Source organism: Mastigoproctus giganteus, chromosome 11 (assembly GCF_048544385.1).
Source record: "Mastigoproctus giganteus isolate SK-2022 chromosome 11, ASM4854438v1, whole genome shotgun sequence".
Taxonomy (NCBI): domain Eukaryota; kingdom Metazoa; phylum Arthropoda; class Arachnida; order Uropygi; family Thelyphonidae; genus Mastigoproctus; species Mastigoproctus giganteus.
In genome coordinates this window covers 153,794,366-153,815,292 of record NC_143585.1, presented here as the reverse complement: position 1 = coordinate 153,815,292, position 20,927 = coordinate 153,794,366, and the positions used below count along the sequence as shown (strand labels likewise).

General features: G+C 39.4%; 1 protein-coding gene across 1 annotated transcript in view; it reads right to left on the bottom strand.

The window, feature by feature from the left end:
* Positions 1-20,927, bottom strand: part of LOC150078522 (apical endosomal glycoprotein-like) — a 146,338-nt gene that overhangs the window by 84,218 nt on the left and 41,193 nt on the right. The window lies entirely within an intron of this gene.

Sequence of the window (20,927 nt, the reverse complement as noted above, 5' to 3'; positions counted from 1 at the left end):
ATTCCCTGACCTTTCCGCATTCTCCGTATTTGGTGGTGACGGGCTCGAACCCCGGTCTAATCAAGAAGCGTGTGCTATGCACTGCTGCTCCTTCCCACCTGGCTACGGAGGTGCCTACGGGAGGGGAAAAGACAGAAGAATGGGGAGAATAGAGAAGATGATCCCAGTGGTCAGTGGGCCTGCCCAGGCCCCACCAGAGGAAGAGAGGGGTGGCTGGGAGGGGAGAAGACACAGAACAGTCTCCTCCCCCACCTGCCAGGGAGGAGGGTATAAAGTAAATCGAGACAAGGAGCTCGATTTTGATTGCCAATAAGGTGCTTTCCAGCAGAACTGCACTGTAAATTCTGGTGGTGACCATCTAGCCTCCACAATCAGGCAGTTGTCATTCATAAGACAGCATGGACGGGAGTCCTGTCCATGCTGTCTTGAGTGAAGTCCTTGCAAGTCAAGTCCAGTGTTTGTCGTGTTTTCATCACTCTTGTCTCAGAAGTGGAGTTTACTGGCCTAGTCTGTTGGTCATCAGTAGTCGTGTTTCAGTTAGTCACATTTCATGATGACTTGTCAGGGAAGGAAGTTCACCAGGCTTCGTTGCATTCTGTGGTCAGTCGCCTCTGATTTTGAATCACATCCAGGGATGGGTATGTCTTAATCTGATTTGCTCTGATTTTCGTGAGAGCATCATCCTATTCTACTGTGGTCACATGCCTCTGTCCAGGTAACAAGCCATTGCTGCTTGGGTTTGTTGCATTGTAGTTTTCATGGTAGTGGGTTTCTGTCTATTCAGGTGGGTTTGATGGTTGCAGCAGGATCAGTCTTCTTGTGAAGAGACTTTGGGCATATTTGGAGAATGCTTTGTAGGTTATGTCACTCTCTAGGATGTGGTGCTTTCTGTCTTTAGGGATAAACTGTAGCTCGGTGATGAATAGACCTCTCCGTGTCCTCATAGAGTTGGCAGTCATACATCAGATGGTCCCAGGTCTCCTGTGATCCACATGTGCATAATGGATTGTTGGCTATTCCCAGTGTTGTCTTGCTGTGTATGGCGCCATGTCCTATTAATAAGTAAATGCAATAGAGTCCTGGGGAGAACCACAAAGGAAATTTTAGATACGTTGGAATGAATTTGCAAGTTATCTCCCCTTTTGTGGACTCCATCCAACGTTGTTGCCATACAGATTGGAGGTAGTTTGCAGTAATTTATTTTCTGTAGATCGATTCCCAGCAAGGTCTGTGATGTGATCCCTGTATGTCGTGCTCTTTCCTCGTCCAGGCTGGTACAGCATGTCTGTGCGTATCACCTCCAGGGCCCCCGTGATCACCTGCAGGGCATAGGTAGAGACAGTGTTGCAGGCCCGCATCATGGTAAGAAGAACTGGTCAGCAAATAATATGGAGTTTCAGTGAATAATATTGAGTTTCCTGCTATTTTGTCACCTTGTTAAACCACACACCTGAGGCATATGTAACTACTAGAATGAAGACTGAAGATTGTAGAGGAGGGCAAGAGTGTGCCTCTTTAGGCCCCAGTCCCGGTGGACAATCCTCGCCACCATTTCTGCGTATTTCTTCATCTTTGCTTGGCTGTAGTTCAGATGTGGTAGAAATGATAGTTTACTATTGAGAATGATTCCCAGGTGCTATATGAGAGGTGCCTCCGTAGCCAGGTGGGAAGGAGCAGAAGTGCATAGCACACGCTTCTTGATTAAACTGGGGTTAGAGCCCATCACCACCAAATACAGAGAATGCGGAAAGGTCAGGGAATGACCACCACATAACCTGGAGCAATATGGCCTTAGTTGCTAATGCTCCTAAAAACCATAACAAACAAACAAACAAAGCAATATGAGATACAGATAAAATGATGACTTTCACACTTTAATCACAGTTTTTCTTTAAAAATACACTGATATTATATAGATATAGTAATGCATTTATGTATTCATAGCTGAGGAAGAGAAACACACAGAGTCAAAAGCCTCTGTATTTTATTTTAACAAAACAAGCAAGCGCAGCAAGCAGGGAGCAAAGCCCCCCCCCCCTAGTATTCATTAATTCAATATACTGGATGGAAAAACCAGAAAGGTAATTATAGTTTTCACATAAACAAATAAAATATGGAGAAGCTGCCACCCATTTTGCTATTTTTCTGGTTGTTTATGATGGATTCCATCTCTCAAATGTTTTAAAGATGTAGGCTGCATTAACAGTTACTGTTCAGAAAATGAAGTCTAATAATACCATGCTCCTAGTCAAAATATGCAATCAGCATGACTTTTAATCATTGTGCTGTCCTTGGCATTGATGATGATTCTGTATTATATACGAGCTATAAACTTGGTCTCTGAGTCATATCCATATATCTTTAACTCACTACCTGTCATATTTTTTTTTTTTTTTTTAAATGCAGAATCTGACACAGCTTGCCTGAAAAAGTCAGATGAAATGATGGATGGCTCAATGCTATCCTTGATCTTGAATGAGAACTACAATGAACAAACATCCGCTCACTTGTTTCATGCCCAGATCTTCAGCCAAAATGGCCTGCACTGACAGACATCTCAGAAATTTCTCAAATGGTTAGTTGATGACCCAACTGTGAGTATGGGCTTGGCACACCCAGGGCCCTCAGCTAGATATCATCATTCTTCTTTTTCTTGGTGATTCCTTTCTACTTTCTACTTCTGACTCTTTTGCTCTTTCTCTCTCTCTGTCCCTCTCAGGGTAACTTGGAAATTTTGTTTTGGCTGGTGCAGCATAAGCTTCAGGTTTCCTTGCACCATATGACTAATAATAATAATAATAATAATAACAACTGAATGATGGTGTAGACTTAACTGATTTCGGATGTTAATGAGTGACTGCTTCTTTTTTAATCTACAAACAAAATAATTTCTCTCATAAAACCCATTGAAAACATTTAAAAAAATATTTTTATGTCTTAGTACCCCATCTCCATAAACCGTATTGAGCATTTCATGTGTTTCTGTGGCTGATTTTCCAAGTTTGCAAAAAAATTAAATGTTTGCACATTGTTAAAATTGCACCAGTACACAAATTCCAGGTTAAAATTCATGAATGTGTATTTGAACAATTAACAACCCCCACCATATAGGTGGGGGTTGTTGATACAGCACAAATCCACAAGTGATTATTATTTGTTTAGAAACTTCAAGGCTCATTTTCTTGGAACTTATTTTAAAAATTAAGGGCTAAAAGCAGCTGAGGAAGCCTGGTTTGATGCCCAGGCTGAAGGTTTTTTTCCCTTCTTTTTTTTATGGATCTCTTTGCAGATTAAATACAATAAGTGTATTCAACTTTAGAATGAATACTGCAAATGAAAAAACATAAAATTTTTCAACTTTGTATTTTATAATCCATTCTCAGAACGTTGAAAACAAGTTCTGAGTAAAGTTGAAAAAAAGTCACGAGTCACATTTGCAGCAACCCTTTGTGCATTAAGAGTCTGCAGCTAAAAGGCATACTAAGTTGCAATGATCATAGTCACTGGTGAGCTGTGAATATTTTAACAATGGGCTCACACTTTTGCCGACTTTTTGATGTGAAACATCCTTTGAGGAGGGGTACCTACAGAGTAAATCTGATCGGTCACGGAAGTGACATCATCCGAGGAATCTGCTAAAGGCACTCCCCATGCTCAGACCACTAGTCTGTGTGGAGCACTCAATAGTAGTAGGATTAGAGCGTGTGATGATTTTTCGTGACCAATACAATATCTCGAGTTCTAACTTTTTGCAATTTTTGAATAGTACCACGTCACAATCATACTTACTGCAGTTACTACTGTAGTAAGTATAATTGCAAGTATTTGTCATATGACTGCAACAATACAAATATTTGTCAACAGTTTCTTATTTCATCACGCGTTTTCACATATGCAGCTGTTCGGGGCACCTAACATTCCATTGTAGGTGCCCCGACACTTAGATACATTGTTAGGTGCAAAGACATTCAGATATGTTTCAGTAGCAAGTATAAGTCTCTTACTTTAGTTATCATAAATCCATTGTATATTGTCTTCCAGAAATTATGGAAATTGTGAATGATCAATAAAATATTTACAAAACAAAAGCTCTTTTATTTCATAATCAATATATACAAATCAAAATATCTAAAGTAAACGCAAAGGATGTTTCACATAAAACCACTACCGTAAGTACTCGGCAGATGGGAAACTTTTTTTATTCTTTTTTTTTTTTACAACTATGGAAATATAATGAATGCATTTTTTTTCATGATAAAATTTTAATATTGTGAATAAAAAATAACATGAAAATAATTCCCATAACAAAAATAATGAATTATCACGAAACATTCTAGAATATAAAAACAAATATTACATAAAAAAACAAACTGTTCTAGAAAATGTACAAAAAAATCACAGATTACATGAAAAAAATTATTGCACAAATATTCAAGAAAATTTTATTCTAAAAATTGCCATATGCAATTTACTTCTTTATTAATATTCGTTTTTGATCTTCTTCTTTACTCAGTAGCTGGGCTATTAATATGGAGGAATAATTTAGCATTAATAGGGGCATACAATGCAAGAAAGCAAGCTTATGAAGCATCAACCAAAAAAAAAAAAAAAAAACAGCTCCCATTTCACCCCTACATTCTTTCCAAATACCTGTCCAGCTGTCATAAACTTATTTAGGCTACCAACTTCCACAAAAGATGGAAGTCTGTTCCACCAATCAACTACCCACTGGCTAAAGGCAAACTTCCACACGACTATCCTACAAAAGTCGTTCCTCAATTTGAATATTTATGCCCTCTCAGGTGATTATTCTGAGCAAGATGAAGAATCCCATCAGCACTGCACATGCTCAAACCATTCAAGGCTTTATACACCTCAATCAGATTACCTCGCAGGTGCCTATTCTCCAGACACTGAGATCTGCAAAACTTAAACCCTTTTCGTAAGAGCAACCCTTTGTTCCATTCACTAATTTTGTTCCCATTCTCTGTACTCAATCTGTATACAGTAAAGGTTTGGCCTGACCATTGCCTTATACAAGGGGATAATCACACCTCCTTATCCCTGCTAGAAACATTCCTGTATATCATTGACAAGACACCATGAGCTACTCTTGCAGACCATATGCACTGTTCAGAAAACATCATATCTGCCTGCACAATTACCCCCAGGTCCTTTTCATTCTCTACCACTGTCAGTGTAGTACCACAGAGTTGATACATTACTCTGGGGTTACTGCTTCCCATATGTAGTGCTTTACATTTGTAATGTTAAACTTCATTTGCACCTCTTAGCCCATCTGCTCAACTTTTCTAGATTCTGTTGCAGCAGCATATTGTCATTAGTGTCCTTAACAACCGTGCCAACCTACATATCGTCTGCAAACTTGGACATTAAGCCTGATATACCATCACCAATATTATTTATAAATACAGAAAATAACAATATTCCCTGAGGGATTCCATTAACAACATTAGTCCACGAAGAGCAGTGTCCATTAATTACCACTCTCTGTCTTCTCCTGGGCGCAATAGGGCCTAAATACCCCTTGCACCAGAAAACACCACAACAACAACAACAGCCTTCTCCCACTCAACCATCCCTTTATCCATAGCAATTTGCCTCCAATGCCACACTGCTCTAATTTGTGCAGCAATCTTTCATGAGCAACAGTATCAAAATCCTTTCTAAGGTCCAAATATATGATATCAAAGTTATTCCCTGCATCCAGTTCCTTTGTGACCACATCATAGTATCCAATCAAACTGGTCAGACAAGACTTCCTCTTAATAAAATCATGCTGTGTCTGAGCTATAACTGAAGTCTTGTCTAGATGATCCTGCAGTGCTTCTTTAACCAGTGCTCCATTAATATCCCTGGAACACAAGTTAAACTAACAGGTCTATAATTACTTGTGTAGCCCTTTGATCCATATTTGTGAATTGGGATAAATTTGCACATCTCCAGTCCATGGGTACCTCCCCTGAGTCCAAGGAAGCTCTCATAATTATGACTAAGGGTTTGCTTACTTCCACTGTTGCCTCCTATAATATAATTGGATAGATCCCATCCATCCCAGGTGCCTTTTTTTATGTTTAACTTCAACAATTCCTCCTCCACTTTGCTCTCAGTTATTACAAAATCACTTAGCTCCCTGTTAGAGTTTGATGAACTTCTGGCACTTCTCTCATTGAATAACTCCTCATGTGTGAATGTAGATGCAGAATACTCATTCAGTTTATCAGCTATCTGAGCATGATCATCAATAGTTGACCCATCAATAAGCTTAGTCGTCCAATCTGATTCATCCCTTTGCTTCTAGAATTTACATAAGTAAATAACTCTTTGCTGTTTTTCTTTGCATCCTTTGCCTGCCTAATCTCATTTGTGACTTGGATACAGACCAGCTTATATCTATCAAAGGCTTCCATGTCACCCATTAATTTATATGGGTCCCATGCATTTTTCTTCTCTGCCACATGTCTCATTTGTTCATCTGACATCCATTTAGGCCTAAATCTTGAATAATATTTCTTAGTTGATATGTAAAGCCTAGCAGCTTCCAAGATTAATTCTTTGAATGCCTCCCATTTTGAATTTGCTGTTGGTAACATCAACAATTGGTCCCACCGTATAGAATATAATATAAATACTGTCTTAGACCACCGCATTCGCCTTTACGAAAGCAAAAACCCTTCCCTTTACCCCTGACGGTAGTTAACTGTTTGAGTAAATCCCACTTCAGCACACTGTGATCACTGCCACCTAGTGGTTCCTTTATCTGCAGATTCTTAATGCATGAAGAATCACTACTGATAATCAGATCAAGAGTATTACTCCCTCTAGTTGCCTCCTGAACATGCTAATGTAGAAAACAATCCCCCATTATAAGACTCTCTAATTTACTGGCCCACTCTATTTCCCTTTACAGTTTTTTATTATATTCTTCAGAGTCATTAGGCCTATAGCACACTCGTACTCTCAATTTTGATCTCCCAGTGCTTATGTCACACCAAACTGACTCGATACTTGGCTCTCCAGCGAAGTCGACTGGCTGCACTTCCTTGGATTTTATGTGTTTCTTAACTAATAGCATAACTCCCCCCTCTCTTCCTATCCTGAATATCCTTCTTGTACACATTGTACTCCCCCACATTCCAGTTCTGCATTCCTTATATCTGTGTGACACCACATCTCTGATATCCCAACAATATCTGAATTTGATGTTTTGATGAACACCTCAAATTCATCAAATTTATTTTCTAAAACTCCTAGCATTGGTGTATATGCAAGTATACATGCACCTGTTCCTATTCTTAGCTACCCTAACACAATTCAAGTGTTTACTTGTACCGCAATGACTCCCAACAGTCTCTGAAATACCCTGCATCTTTTTTTCCAGGCTGCTGCCCATTCAAATAGAAGTGCAAGAATCACTTTCACCTCTTTGGCATAACAATCTAGATCAAATTGAAGCAATGGTTTTCCATTTAGATGTATGGTCATCATAATCTGCAATGTGTTTAATTGTTAACATTAGTCATTCATTCACAAAATATTATTCATTACGCTGAAAGCTCACTCAGCTTCAGCTTCAGCACTGCTAATCACAATGGTTTCAAAGATATTTTCTGGCTTTCTTAATTGAAAAGGTAATTTCACTCGATTTTCAAGATAAACTGTCTTTGACAAAATTTCTAAAAACATTAATTGTTTTTTTCATATTTTATCAGAAAACTTAAATTTCTTATTCGGTTTTTGACCGTCTTGCCACCTAGACAAAAGTTCTTTCATATTACATGATTTCCGTTATCATATGTTTAAAATTTCTTTTAATTGTATCGTTATTTTCTTTATTTAATTTAAAATCACTCTGTTGCTTATCCTTTAAGGATGAAACAATGAATTTAATAACTTGTGACGAGGTAATTTTACTGTTCTTACTTTCGATTTTGATTCTTTCAAATTCTTTCCACTTCAACATGCTCTCAATTTTAGCTTCATAATTTCCTTTAGAATTTTTTAAATTAGCAATAGCATTGACAGTTCAAATAATTAATTTATCTGCCTTTACCATAGTGAATCTGTAAAGCTTCTGAAAGGTAAGAGAGCTCCTACAGGATATCGATCATTAGTGCTAAATGGCTAAGAAATCCCAGATTTAAAATTCAATTTAATAATCCAGAATATTTAACTTCTGATTCAAAATGTTTGCACAAGGCAGGATAATTCCCTTAACCCACAATTACCACTCGCAAGCTACAAGCTGCTCATCGTAGCCCGAACACATGACCAATCTTTATAGTTTCCACATCAAGTTCTTTAGCAATCATCTTTAATTAATTTGCGCTGGTTTTTTGGAGATTGGTGATATAATGCATACAGTTGTGTTTTTTTTTTTTTTTTTATTATTATTATTATTATTCTTGTCCCTATGCCATTATATTTTAGAGCATTTTCTACGTAGTAAAAGCCTTAAAGAAATTTCAAAATTTGCCAACATTAGTTTATATAATATCTTAGTTGCCTCAATCCCCCCCCCCTATTTTGTTACTGTCACTAGTTCTTCGAATATCGTGCAGAATGTCAGAATCAACAGATATTCAGCTACTGAGACCATGTAAACATAGACAGGAGAAATTTACTGGAAGGCTTGGATCACTCACTTCTCTGAAAAACATACGCCCGTTTGTCGGAGTAAACGGGAACCACAACACAGCTTGACAAGAGGTTATTATCCATGTCAGGAATCTTCTTAATCCTCTGACTGGCTATGGAAAGCATTTTGACTAGCGCGATTTCTCAGTATGTGACTGCATAGGTTTTACAGACACCACTAACACTGTGAAATGTTGACCCTATCATTCTTAATTCATGCTTTCTAATTACCAAAAGGCCAGAGGTGAGAACAATGCATACAAAGTTGTCTCTCCTAATCCATTCGTTACATGGGAATTATTTTCGTTCAATGGAAACTACTGTATTTTAAATATAATTACCAAGAGGAAGAGGAATTTTAAAAAAATCGGTATAAAGAAGTTGGATAAACAAAGGTCCGACTGTAATTAAATCAAAAATTAAGCAATTTTAAAATACATAACTGATCAATTGTGCCATTAAAATGCTGTGAATGGGACCCTGCTCACCATAGTTTCAGCTCTTGATACTCAATAATTAAAGTATTTCATTTGTAAAATAAATGATCATCTCAACAATGGTCTTGCAAATTTTTTAAAAAAATAACAATGGACTCTCATGAGCCCGCGAGCCCACTATAGCTCACCACCAATCATAGTGCATTGCTGCTCCCGCAGAAGATAGTTATTGTGTTATTTTTATGGTGACTCTATTGTCAGGGAAATGGGAAATATAATTTGCAAAAAAGATAGGTGGAATAGGACCAAGGACAAAAGTCAATGATGTAGGGATCATCTTTTAAGGGCACAAAGGATGATATTGTTGTACATGTTGGCACTAGTGATATTAAGAGTAGGAGATATGCCGACTTACTTAACAAGTACAGATCAATGTATATGAGAGAGTATATGAGTATACAGGAGGGAGTATATGATGAGAGCTTTGTCGATCAATTCGGCCCTGGAGAGATTGTGCAAGGCTCAAGAGGTAGAATTTTCTCAGCCTGGTCTGTGCTTGTTAACAGGAGAGACTACGGTAAAGGTAAAGAAAGCCTGCACAAGAAGCATGCAAAAGTTCGATGAAATTTACCGGTAAAAGTACTTTACTGTAACAGCATTTGTTTCGTTGCTCGCTTGGTAAACAGACTGTGGGTTATCGGTCAGGAGTAGAAATTGAATCCCATGGGAGATTGAAACCCTCCCGAAGTGGAGGGGTAGCCTGACCTTTTTTCCTTAGAATCACTGGTGGACTAGTGGATAAATTGTTCATTAAGCAAAAAAAAGGGCAAAGGAAGCCCACACGAGAAACATGGCAAACTCTGAAAAAGTTTACTGGTGAAACTACTTTACAAACATTTTTTATGAAGCCAGAACTTCCAATATGACTCTGTTCATGATTAAATTAGTGATTCTGAAGAAAAAAGGTAAGGCTACCCCCCCCCCCCCACACACACACACACACATGTCAGCAGGGTTTCAATCTCCTGTCAGATACAACTTCTACTCGAGATCGATAACACTCACTGTCTGTTTACCGAGCAAGCAACAATACAAATGCCATTACGGCAAATTACCTTTACCAGTACATTTCATCGAACTTTTGCTTCTCATGCAGGCTTTCTTTACCTTAGCCGAGACTACTTATACAGGGATGGGATACACTTAAATAGAAAGAGTGCAAGAATATTTGCCGATGCTATCGAGGCAGCGTTAGCTGAGTCGGAACACTGCTAGCTTGGGGGGATACACGCACTAATAGATTAACAATGGCTGCTGGCAGAGGTGAAAGTGATTCTTGCACTGCTTCTATTGAAATGCAATTGAGCAGCAGCCTGGAAAGCAAGGCAATGGGGATTTCCAGGTCTGCTCGGAGTCATAGTGGAACAAATAAATACATGGGCTGTGTTAGGGTAATTAAGAGTAGAAACAGGTGCATGTATACTTGCATGTACACCAATGCTAGGAGTATAGTTAATAAATTTGATGAGCTTGGAAGTGATAGTCAAGACATCAAAGGCAGATATTGTTGGGATATCAGAGATGTCGTGTCACATAGACATAAGCAGTGCAGAATTGGAATTTGGGGAGTACAATGTGTACAGAAAGGATAGCAAAAAAGACAAGAAGGGAGGAGGGTTATGCTGTTAGTTAAGAAACACATAAAATCAAAGGAAGTGCATACAATTGACAATGCAATGTTGAGTCTGTTTGGCGTGACATACGCACTGGGTAAGGAAAAATGAGAGTAGGTGTGTGTTATAGGCCTAACGAATCTGATGAGTATAATGAGCAATTGTGCAAAGAAATAAAGTGGGCCAGTAAATCAGAATGTCTTATAATGGGGGATTTTAACTTTCCAGATATCGACTGGAACTTTTGAGTTGATCACTTGCACACTAGCAAAACTATTGGGGATTTATTGGATGACTGTTTACTACAAGCAACATGATCGAGAGGGAACAAGACGGAGTAATAGTCACTAGTACTAGTAATTAATAATAATACACTAGTCACTAGTAATTATTCATGCATTAAGAATTTGCAGATAAAGGAACCACTGGGTGACAGTGATCACAATGTACTGATGTGGGAATTACTTAAAGATGTAACTACCACCAAGGCTATAGCTTTCATAAAGGTGACTTCACAGGGTCTCAGACAGTTTTTAAATTCTGAACAGTGGGATCAACCGATGATATTACCAACGTTGAAATCTAAATGGGAAGCCTCCAGGGACTTAATTTTGGATACTACTAGGCTTTTCGTCCACCTAAGAAATGCTATTCAAGGTTTAGGCCTAAATGGATGTCAGATGAACTAATGAGGGTTGTGGCACAAAAGAAAAATGTATGGGATGCATATAAAGTGTCAGGTGACACAGAAGCCTAGGGCAGATATAAACTAGTCTGTAATCAAATCACAAAGGAGGCTAGGCAGGCAAAGGCAGATTATAAGAAATCCTTGGCAAAGGATGCAAAGAAAAACATCAAAGAGTTCTTTACTTATGTAAATTCTAGAAGCAAAGGGATGAATCAGATTGGACCATTAAACATATTGATGGGTTAACTATTGATGATCATGCTCAGGTAGCTGATAAATTGAATGAGTATTCTGCATCTACATCTACATTCACACATGAGGAGATATTCAATGAGAGAGTTGCCAGAAGTTCATCAAACTCTAACAGGGAGCTAAGTGATTTTGTAATAACTGAGAACAAAGTGGAGGAGAAATTGTTGAAGTTAAACATAAAAAAGGCACCTGGGATGGATGGGATCTATCCAGTTATATTAAAGAAGGCAGCAAAGGAAGTAAGCAAACCCTTAGCCATAATTATGAGAGCTTCTTTGGACTCAGGGGAGGTCCCCGTGGACTGGAGGTGTGCAAATGTATCACCAATTCACAAATGGGGTTCAGAAGGTGAAACAAGTAACTATAGACCTGTTAGTTTAATTTGTCTTCTGGGGAAAATAATGGAATCACAGGTTAAAGAAGCATTGCAAAATCATCTAGACAAGACTGCAGTAATAGTTAAGACACAGCATGGGTTTGTTAAAGGGAGGTCTTGTCTGATCAATTTGATTGGATACTATGATGTGGTCACAGAGGAACTGAATGCCAAAAATAATTTTGATATTATATACTTAGATTTCAGGAAAGCTTTTGATACTTTTTTTTTTTTTTTTTTTTTGATAGTTGTTGGCGCATCGGCTTCTGTGGCCATATTGCACCTCCCAAGGTTTTTTTTTTGCAGTACTTTGATCCAAGCCCGAGACGGGAATCGAACCCGCGACCTTTGGGTTGCCGGGCAGGTACTTTACCCACTCGGCTAGCCCGGTCGGCCCGCTTTTGATACTGTTGCACCTGGAAGCCTGCTGTACACATTGGAGACATTAAGGGTAAGTTACTACAATTTATAAAGGGATGGTTGAGTAGGAGAAGACAGAGAGCGCTAATCAATGGACACTACTCTTCGTGGACAAATGTTATTAGTGGAGTTCCGCAGGGTTTGGTGTTCTGCCCATTGTTGTTTTGTATATTTATCATTGATATTGATGAAGGTATATCAGGTTTAATGTTCAAGTTTGCAGATGATACGAAGGTTGGCAAGGTTGTTAATGATAATAAAGACAGTATGCTACTCAATCGGATCTAGATAAGTTGGGAAAATGGGCTGAGATGTTTGTTTGTTTGTTTGTTATTTGGTTTTCAGGAGCATTAGCAACTAAGGCCATATTGCTCTGAGGATATGTGGTGGTCACTCCCTGACCTTTCCACATCCTCTGTATTTGGTGGGCACGGGATCAAACCCCGGTCTAATGAAGAAGCGTGTGCTATGCACTGCTGCTCCTGCCCACCTGACTATGCAGGTGCCAACGGGCTGAGAAGTGGCAACTGAAGTTTAGCATTGACAAATGCAAAGTACTGCATTTGCGTAGCAATAACCAAAGAGAAATGTACCAACCAGGTAGTACTACACTCAGGAAAGTGGAAACTGAAAAGGAACTGGGGATAATTGTGGAGTCGAATATGAAGTTCGCTGAGCAGTGCAAACAGGCTGGCAGGGCAGATCATGGAGCCTTGTCAATGATATACATATGAATTTTGCTAGCAGGGAAAGGGAGGTGATTATCCCGTTATACAAGGGAGTGGTCAGACCACAGATAAAGTACTGTGTACAGGTCTGGGGGTCTCATTTTAGGAAGGATGTAGAGTTGCTAGAATGAGTACAAAGAACAAGTTTGGTGAGGGAACAAAGATGCGCTCTTACAAAGAAAGGCTAAAGTTCGACAAATTGCAGTGCCTGCAGAGTAGGTACTTGCAAGGTGATCTGATTGAGGTGTATAATACCTTGAATGGGTTGAGCAAGTTGAATGCTGCTGAGATTTTTCCTCTTTCTCAGATTAATAACCTGAGGGGGCACAGATTTAAATTGAGGAAAGGCAGTTCTAGAATAGATTTGCTGAAATTTGCCTTTAGCCAGCAGGTTGTTGATTGGTGGAACAGACTTCCATCTTTTGTTTGTGGAAGTTGATAGCCTAAATAAATTTAAGGCTGAGCTGGACAAGCATTTGGAACGAATGGAGGTTTTTTTTTTTTTTTTGGCTGATGCCGCATAAGCTGGCTTTCTTGCATTGTATGCCTCTACTAATGCTAATGCTAATGTAGAAAAAAAGTCATGAATTAGGATTAAATTTGAAAGTGTCTCCAATTTTTCCAAGACACTATAAGGATAGAGTATATGATGAGAGCTTTGTTAATCAACCCACTCCTGGAGAAAATGTGCAAGACTACGGTACAATTTTTCTAAACATGATATATGTCTGTTAACAGGAGAGACTGCTTCTACAGGGATGGGATGCACTTAAATAGAGGGGGGTAACAATATTTGATGATGCTATCAAAGCAGTGTTAGGTCGGAAAACTTGCTTGGGTAGATACACAGACTAATCAGTCAGAAGACAGAGAGTGGTAATCAATGGACACTGCTCAACGTGGACATTGATTACCACTCATTGATTACAATTAATGTTATTAGTGGAGTTCCTCAGGGTTCAGTGTTGGGTCCATTGTTGTTTTCTGTATTTATAAATGATATTGATGATGGTGTATCAGGCTTAATGTCCAAGTTTGCAGACGATACAAAGGTTGGCAGGGTTGTTAAGGACACTACTGATACTATGCTGCTGCAACAGGATCTGGAAAGGTTGAGCAGATGGGCTGAGAGGTGGCAAATGAAGTTTAACATTGACAAATGTAAAATACTACATATGGGAAACAGTAACCCCAGATCAACGTATCAACTCTGTGGTACTACGCTGACAGTGGTAGAGAATGAAAAGGACCTGGGGGTAATTGTGCAGGCAGATATGAAGTTCTCTGAGCAGTGCAGACGAGCTGCAAGAGTAGCTCATGGTGTCTTGTCAATGATATACAGGAATTTTTCTAGCAGGGACAGGGATGTGATTATTCCCTTGTATAAGGCATTGGTCAGGCCACACCTTGAGTACTGTATACAGGTCTGGAGGCCTCATTTCAAAAAGGATGTAGAGCTGCTGGAACGAGTACAGAGAAGGGCAACAAGATTAGTGAATGGAACAAAGGGTTGCTCTTAAGAAGAAAGGCTTAAGTTTTGCAAATTACAGAGCCTGGAGACTAGGCATCGCCGAGGTGATCTGATAGAGGTGTACAAGGCTTTGAATGGCTTGAGCATGCTCAATGCCGATGGGATTCTTCCTCTTGCTCAGAATAATCACCTGAGAGGGCATAAATTCAAATTGAGGAAGGACGGATGTCGGATAGATGTGCGGAAATTCGCCTTTAGCCAGCGGGCAGTTGGTTTGTGGAATAGACTCCCATCACTTGTTGTTGAAGTTGATTGCCTAAACAAATTTAAGGCTCAGCTGGACAGGTATTTCGAACGAATTGAGGGGTGAAATGGGAGTAGTGGTTGGTTTTTTTTTTTTTTTTTTTTTTTTGGCTGATGCTGAATAAGCTTGCTTTCTTGCATCATATGCCTCTACTAATGCTAATGCTAATGCTAATGCTAATAGTTTAGCAATAGCCACAGGAAGAGGAGAAAGTGAATCCTGCACTGCTTCTATTGGAACAAGCAGTAGAATTGAAAACAGGATGACAAAGATTTCAAGGACTGCTGGGAGTCATCATGGAACAAGTAAATACGTATGCGCTGTGTTAGGGTAACTAACACAGCCCATGTTTACCAGAGAGTAATAACGGGTGCATGTATACTAATGCCAGGAGAATAGCAAATAAATTTGATGAATTTGAAGTGCTGGTCAAGACATCAAATGCAGCTACTGTTGTGATATCAAAGATGTGGTGTCACTCAGATAAAAGGAATGCATAATTTGAATATGGGAAATACAATGTGTACAAAGGACAGAGAGGACAGGAGGGAAGGGGGTTATACTTTTAGTGTAAACCCCCCCCATAAAATCTAACACAGTGCATGCAGTTGACATGGGTGACCAGTGCAATATTGAGTCAGTTTGGTGTGGCATAAGCACTGGGAAAGCAAAAATGAGAGTAGGAGTGTGTTATAGGCCTAATGACTCTAATGAGTACAACAACCAACTGTACAGAGAAATAGAGTGGGCTAGTAAATCAAAATGTCTAATAATGGGGGATATTAACTTTCCAGATATTGCATGAAACTTGCAGTTGGTCACTCACATACTAGCAAACCTTTTGTGGGCTTATTTTCTATAGCACTATGTTAGAGAGGCCACGAGAGGGAATATTACTCTTGATCTGATTATCACTATTATTATTAATGGATTTACTTAAACATGTAACTACCATCAAAGGTAAACTGAAAGGGTTTTCCTTTTATAACGATGACTACAGTGATTTCAGAGAGGTTTTTAAATTCTATACAGTAGGCCCAACTGATGATGTTACCATCAGCAAATTCTAAATGAATTTGCTGATGGTAACATTGTAGTTAACCATAGAAGTGACTAAACTTTTCATACCAACTAAGAAATACTGTTCAAGGTTTAGGCCTAAATGGATATCAGATGAACTAATGAGACTCATGGCAGAGAGGAAAATTACATGGGATGCATATAAATTATCAGGCAACACAAAAACCTATGGTAGATATAAACTAGTCTCTAATCAAACCACAAAGGGGGGGATTAAGCAAGTAAAAGTCACAAAAGGTGGGTTAAGCAAGCAAAAGCATATTATTATTATTGCTCATATCAGTTCTCCCTGATTGGGCGTTCCACCTCGCGACGTATATTACTATCAAGTACACAGGGTTGTTGTTGTTATGTCTGGTGTTACCATTAGTCAAGGAACTCTCTGACTAACCTACAGGTGTTCAGGTTTGTGACTTTCTGGAGTTCCTTGTACGTGTTCGCTGGGAGACCTATTACTGCTAGGCTGTGATGTAGGGTCTTTGGTACATTACAAGTAGTTCACATGATGATCGGGATGGTAGTTACTTGTTGCATATGCCACAGCACCTTTGTAGCCAGGTAGGCAGGAGCAGCAGTGCATAGCACACGATTCTTGATTAGACCCTGGTTCGAGCCCGTGACCACCAAATACGGAGAACAGGAAGGTCACGGAATGACTACCGCATATCCCCACGGAGCAATTTGGCCTTAGTTGCTAATGCTCCTAAAAACCAAATAACAACAACAACACATGCCACATATCTTTGATCTCCTGTCTTAGGTTCCTAATTTTTTCCCCAAGGGTTTACGGCAGTGTTGGGTACCACTATATCAATCAGATAGGTAGCATTTTCCTTCTTGTCCACAAGGGTTATGTCCGCTCTATTGTGCGGGATTGTCTTATCCAATATTATTAATATTATTATTATTATTATACATATGGTGCAATGAAGCTGGAGGCTTTTCCCTGCACCAATTAAAAAAAATTTTCTGAATTAACATGGGAGAGAAAGAGAGAGCCAGAAGTAGAATGGATTCACCAAGAAAGAGAAGAATGATGATATCCAGCCAAGAACCCTGGGTGCCAAACCCATACTCACCACATGTGAGCCCCTGGGGTTAAATTATGAGAACTCTTTTTTTTTTTCTGCCTGGTCTGTACTTGTTAACAGGACAGACTACTTCTACAGGGATAGGATACACTTAAATAGAAAGGGTGCAAGAATATTTGTTGATGCTATCGAGGCAGTGTTAGGTGGATCGGAAAACTTCTAGCTTGGGTGGATACAAGGACTAATCGATTAACAGCAGCCCCTGGCAGAGGTGAAAGTGATTCTTCCACTGCTTCTACTGGAATGAGCAGCAGTGTGGAAAACAAGATGTAGGGCATTTCAGAGATTGCTGCATGTCATTGCGGTACAAGTGAACACATGAGTTGTGTTAGGGTAACTAAGAATAGGAACAGGTGCATGTATACTTGTGTATACACCAATGCTAGGAGTTTGGTAAATAAATTTGATGAATTTGAGGTGTTGGTCAAAATATCAAAGGTAGATACTGTTGGGATTTCAGAGATGTGTGACACCACATCTCTGATATAAGGAATGCAGAACTGAAATTTGGGGAGTACAATGTGTACAGAAAGGATAGAGAGGAAGGGTTATGCTGTTAGTTAAAAAACAAAATCTAAAGAAGCGCATCCAATTGATGTTGGTGGACAATGCAATGTTGAATCCGTTTGGTGTGACTTAAACACTGGGAAAGTAAAAATGAGAATAGGTGTGTGTTATAGGCCTAAGGACTCTGATGAGTATAATAAAAAACCGTACAGGGAAATAGTGTGGGTTAGTAAATCAGAAATTAAAATGGGGGATTTTAATTTACTGGATATTGGCTGGAATTTGTAAGTTGGTCACTCACATACCAGCAAGGCTTTTGTGGATTTATTGGATGATTGTTTTCTACATCAGCATGTTCGGAAGGCAACTAGAGGGATAATACTCTTGATCTGATTATTAGTAGTGATTCTTCATGCATTAAGAATCTACAGATAAAGGAACCACTAGGTGGCAGTGATCACAGTGTGCTGAAGTGAGATTTACTCAAAGATGTAACTACCATTAGGAGTAAAGGGTAGGGTTTTTGCTTTCATAAAGGTGACTTCGGTGGTCTGAGACAGTATTTAAATTGCCAACCGGGCTAGACAGGTGGGTAAAGTGCCTGCCTGGCAATCCAAAGGTCGCGGGTTCGATTCCAGCCTCGGGCTTGGATCAATGTACTGCAAAAACCTTGGGAGGTGCATTATGGCCACAGAAGCCTATGCGCCAACTACCAAAAAAAAAAAAAAGTATTTAAATTCTACAAGGTAGGACCAACTGATGTTACCAACAGCAAATTCAAAATGGAAGGCTTTCAAAGAATTCTTGGAAGCTACTAGGTTTTACATACCAACTGAGAAATATTGTTCAAGGTTTAGGTCTAAGTGAATTATTATTTGTTATTTGTTATTTGGTTTTTAGGAGCATTAGCAACTAAGGCCATATTGCTCGGGGATATGCAGTGGTCATTTCCTGACCTTTCCGCATCCTCCGTATTTGGTGCTGACGGGCTCGAACCCCGGTCTAATCAAGAATCTAAATGGATGTCAGATGAACTAATGAGACATGTGGTAGAGAAGAAAAATGCATGGGATACATATAAATTAATGAGTAACATGGAAGCCTATGATAGAGTACTGTGTACAGGTCTGAAGGCCTCATTTTAGGAACGATGTAGAGTTGCTAGAACAAGTACAAAAAATAGGGCAACAAGATTGGTGAGGGGGAACAAAGCGGGTGCTCTTACCAAGAAAGGATTAAGTTCTGCAAATTGCAGTGCCTGGAGAGTAGACACCTGCGAGGTGATCTGATTGAGGTGTAAAAGGCCTTGAATGGGTTGAGCAAGCTGAATGCTGATGGGATTCTTCGTCTTGCTCAGACTAAGAACCTGAGGAGGCACAGTTTCAAATTGAGTTAAGATAGTTGTAGAATAGATGTGTGGAAATTTGACTTTAGCCAGTGGGTAGTTGATTGGTGGAACAGGCTTCCATCTTTTTTTTGTGGAAGCTAATAGCCTAAATAAAATTTAAGGCTGAGCTGGACAAGCATTTGGAACGAATGGAGGGATGAAACAGGAGTTTTTTTGTTTATTTGGCTGATGCTGCATAAGCTTGCTTTCTTGCATTGTATGCCTCTACTAATGCTAATCGATACAAGCCGGTCTGTAACCAAGTCACAAAGGAGATTAGGCAGGCAAAGGCAGATTATGTTGTTTGTTTGTTATTTGGTTTTTAGGAGCATTAGCAACTATGGCCATATTGCTCCGGGATATGCGGTGGTCATTTCCTGACCTTTCCGCATCCTCTGTATTTGGTGGTGACGGGCTCGAACCCTGGTCTAATCAAGAAGCGTGTGCTACGCACTGCTGCTCCTTTCCCACCTGACTACGGAGGTGCCAAGGCAGATTATGAAAAATCTTTGGAAAAGGATGCAAAGAAAAACAGCAAAGAGTTCTTTACCTATGTAAACTCTAGAAGGAAAGGGATAAATCAGATTGGTCCACAGGATATTGCTGGTTCAACTGTTCATGATTGTGCTCAGTTGGCTAACAAACTAAATGAGTATTCTGCATCAACATTCACTCATGAGGAGTTGTTCAGGGAGGGGAATGCCAGAAGTGAATTAAGCTCTGGCAGTAAGCTAGATGATTTTGTAATAACTGAGGGGAATGCGGAGGAGAAATTGTAGAAGATAAACATAATAAAAGGCACCCTGGGTGGCTGAGATCTATCCAGTTATATTAAAAGAGGCAGCAAAGGAAGTAAGCAAACCCTTAGCCATAATTATGAGAGCTTCCTTGGACTCAGGGGAGGTACCCATAGACTGGAGATGTTCAAATGTGACCCCAGTTCACAAAGTAGGATCAAGAGGTGACACAAGTAATTATTGACCTGTTAGTTTAACTTCTGTTCCAGGGAAATTAATGGAGCCACTGGTTAAATAAGCACTGCAGGATCATCTAGACAAGACTTCAGTTATAGCTCGGACGCAGCATGGTTTTGTTAAGGGGAAGTCTTGTCTGACCAATCTGATTGGATACTATGATGTGGTCACAAAGGAACTGGATGCAGGGAATAACTTTGATATCATTTATTCGGATCTTAGAAAGGATTTTGATACTGGTTCACATGGAAAACTGCTGCACAAATTGGAGCAGTGTGGCATTGGAGGCAAATTGCTGCTATGTATAAAGGGATGGTTGAGTGGGAGAAGACAGAGAGTGGTAATCAATGGACACTGCTCTTCGTGGACTAATGTTATTAGTGGAGTCCCTCAGGGTTCAGTGTTGGGTCCATTGTTGTTTTCTGTATTTATAAATGATATTGATGATAGTATACCAGGCTTAATGTCCAAGTTTGCTGACAATATGAAGGTTGGCAGGGTTTTTAAGGAACTAATGACAGTATGCTGTTGCAACAGGATCTAAAAAAGTTGAGCAGATGGGCTGAGAGGTGGCAAATGAAGTTTAACATTGACAAAAGTAAAGTCTTGTCTCACCAATTTGATTGGGAGGAGTGGAAAGCTTATATATATGGGAAGCAGTAACCCCAGAGTAACATATCAACTGTGTGGTATAACACTGACAGTGGTAATGAATGAAAAGGACCTGGAGGTAATTGTTCAGGCAGATATAAATTTTTCTGAGCAGTGCAGATGATCTGCACTCAATGCTGATGAGATTCTTCCTCTTGCTCAGAATAATCACCTGAGAGGGCATAAATTCAAATTGAGGATAGATGTGTGGAAGTTTGACAAGATACCAA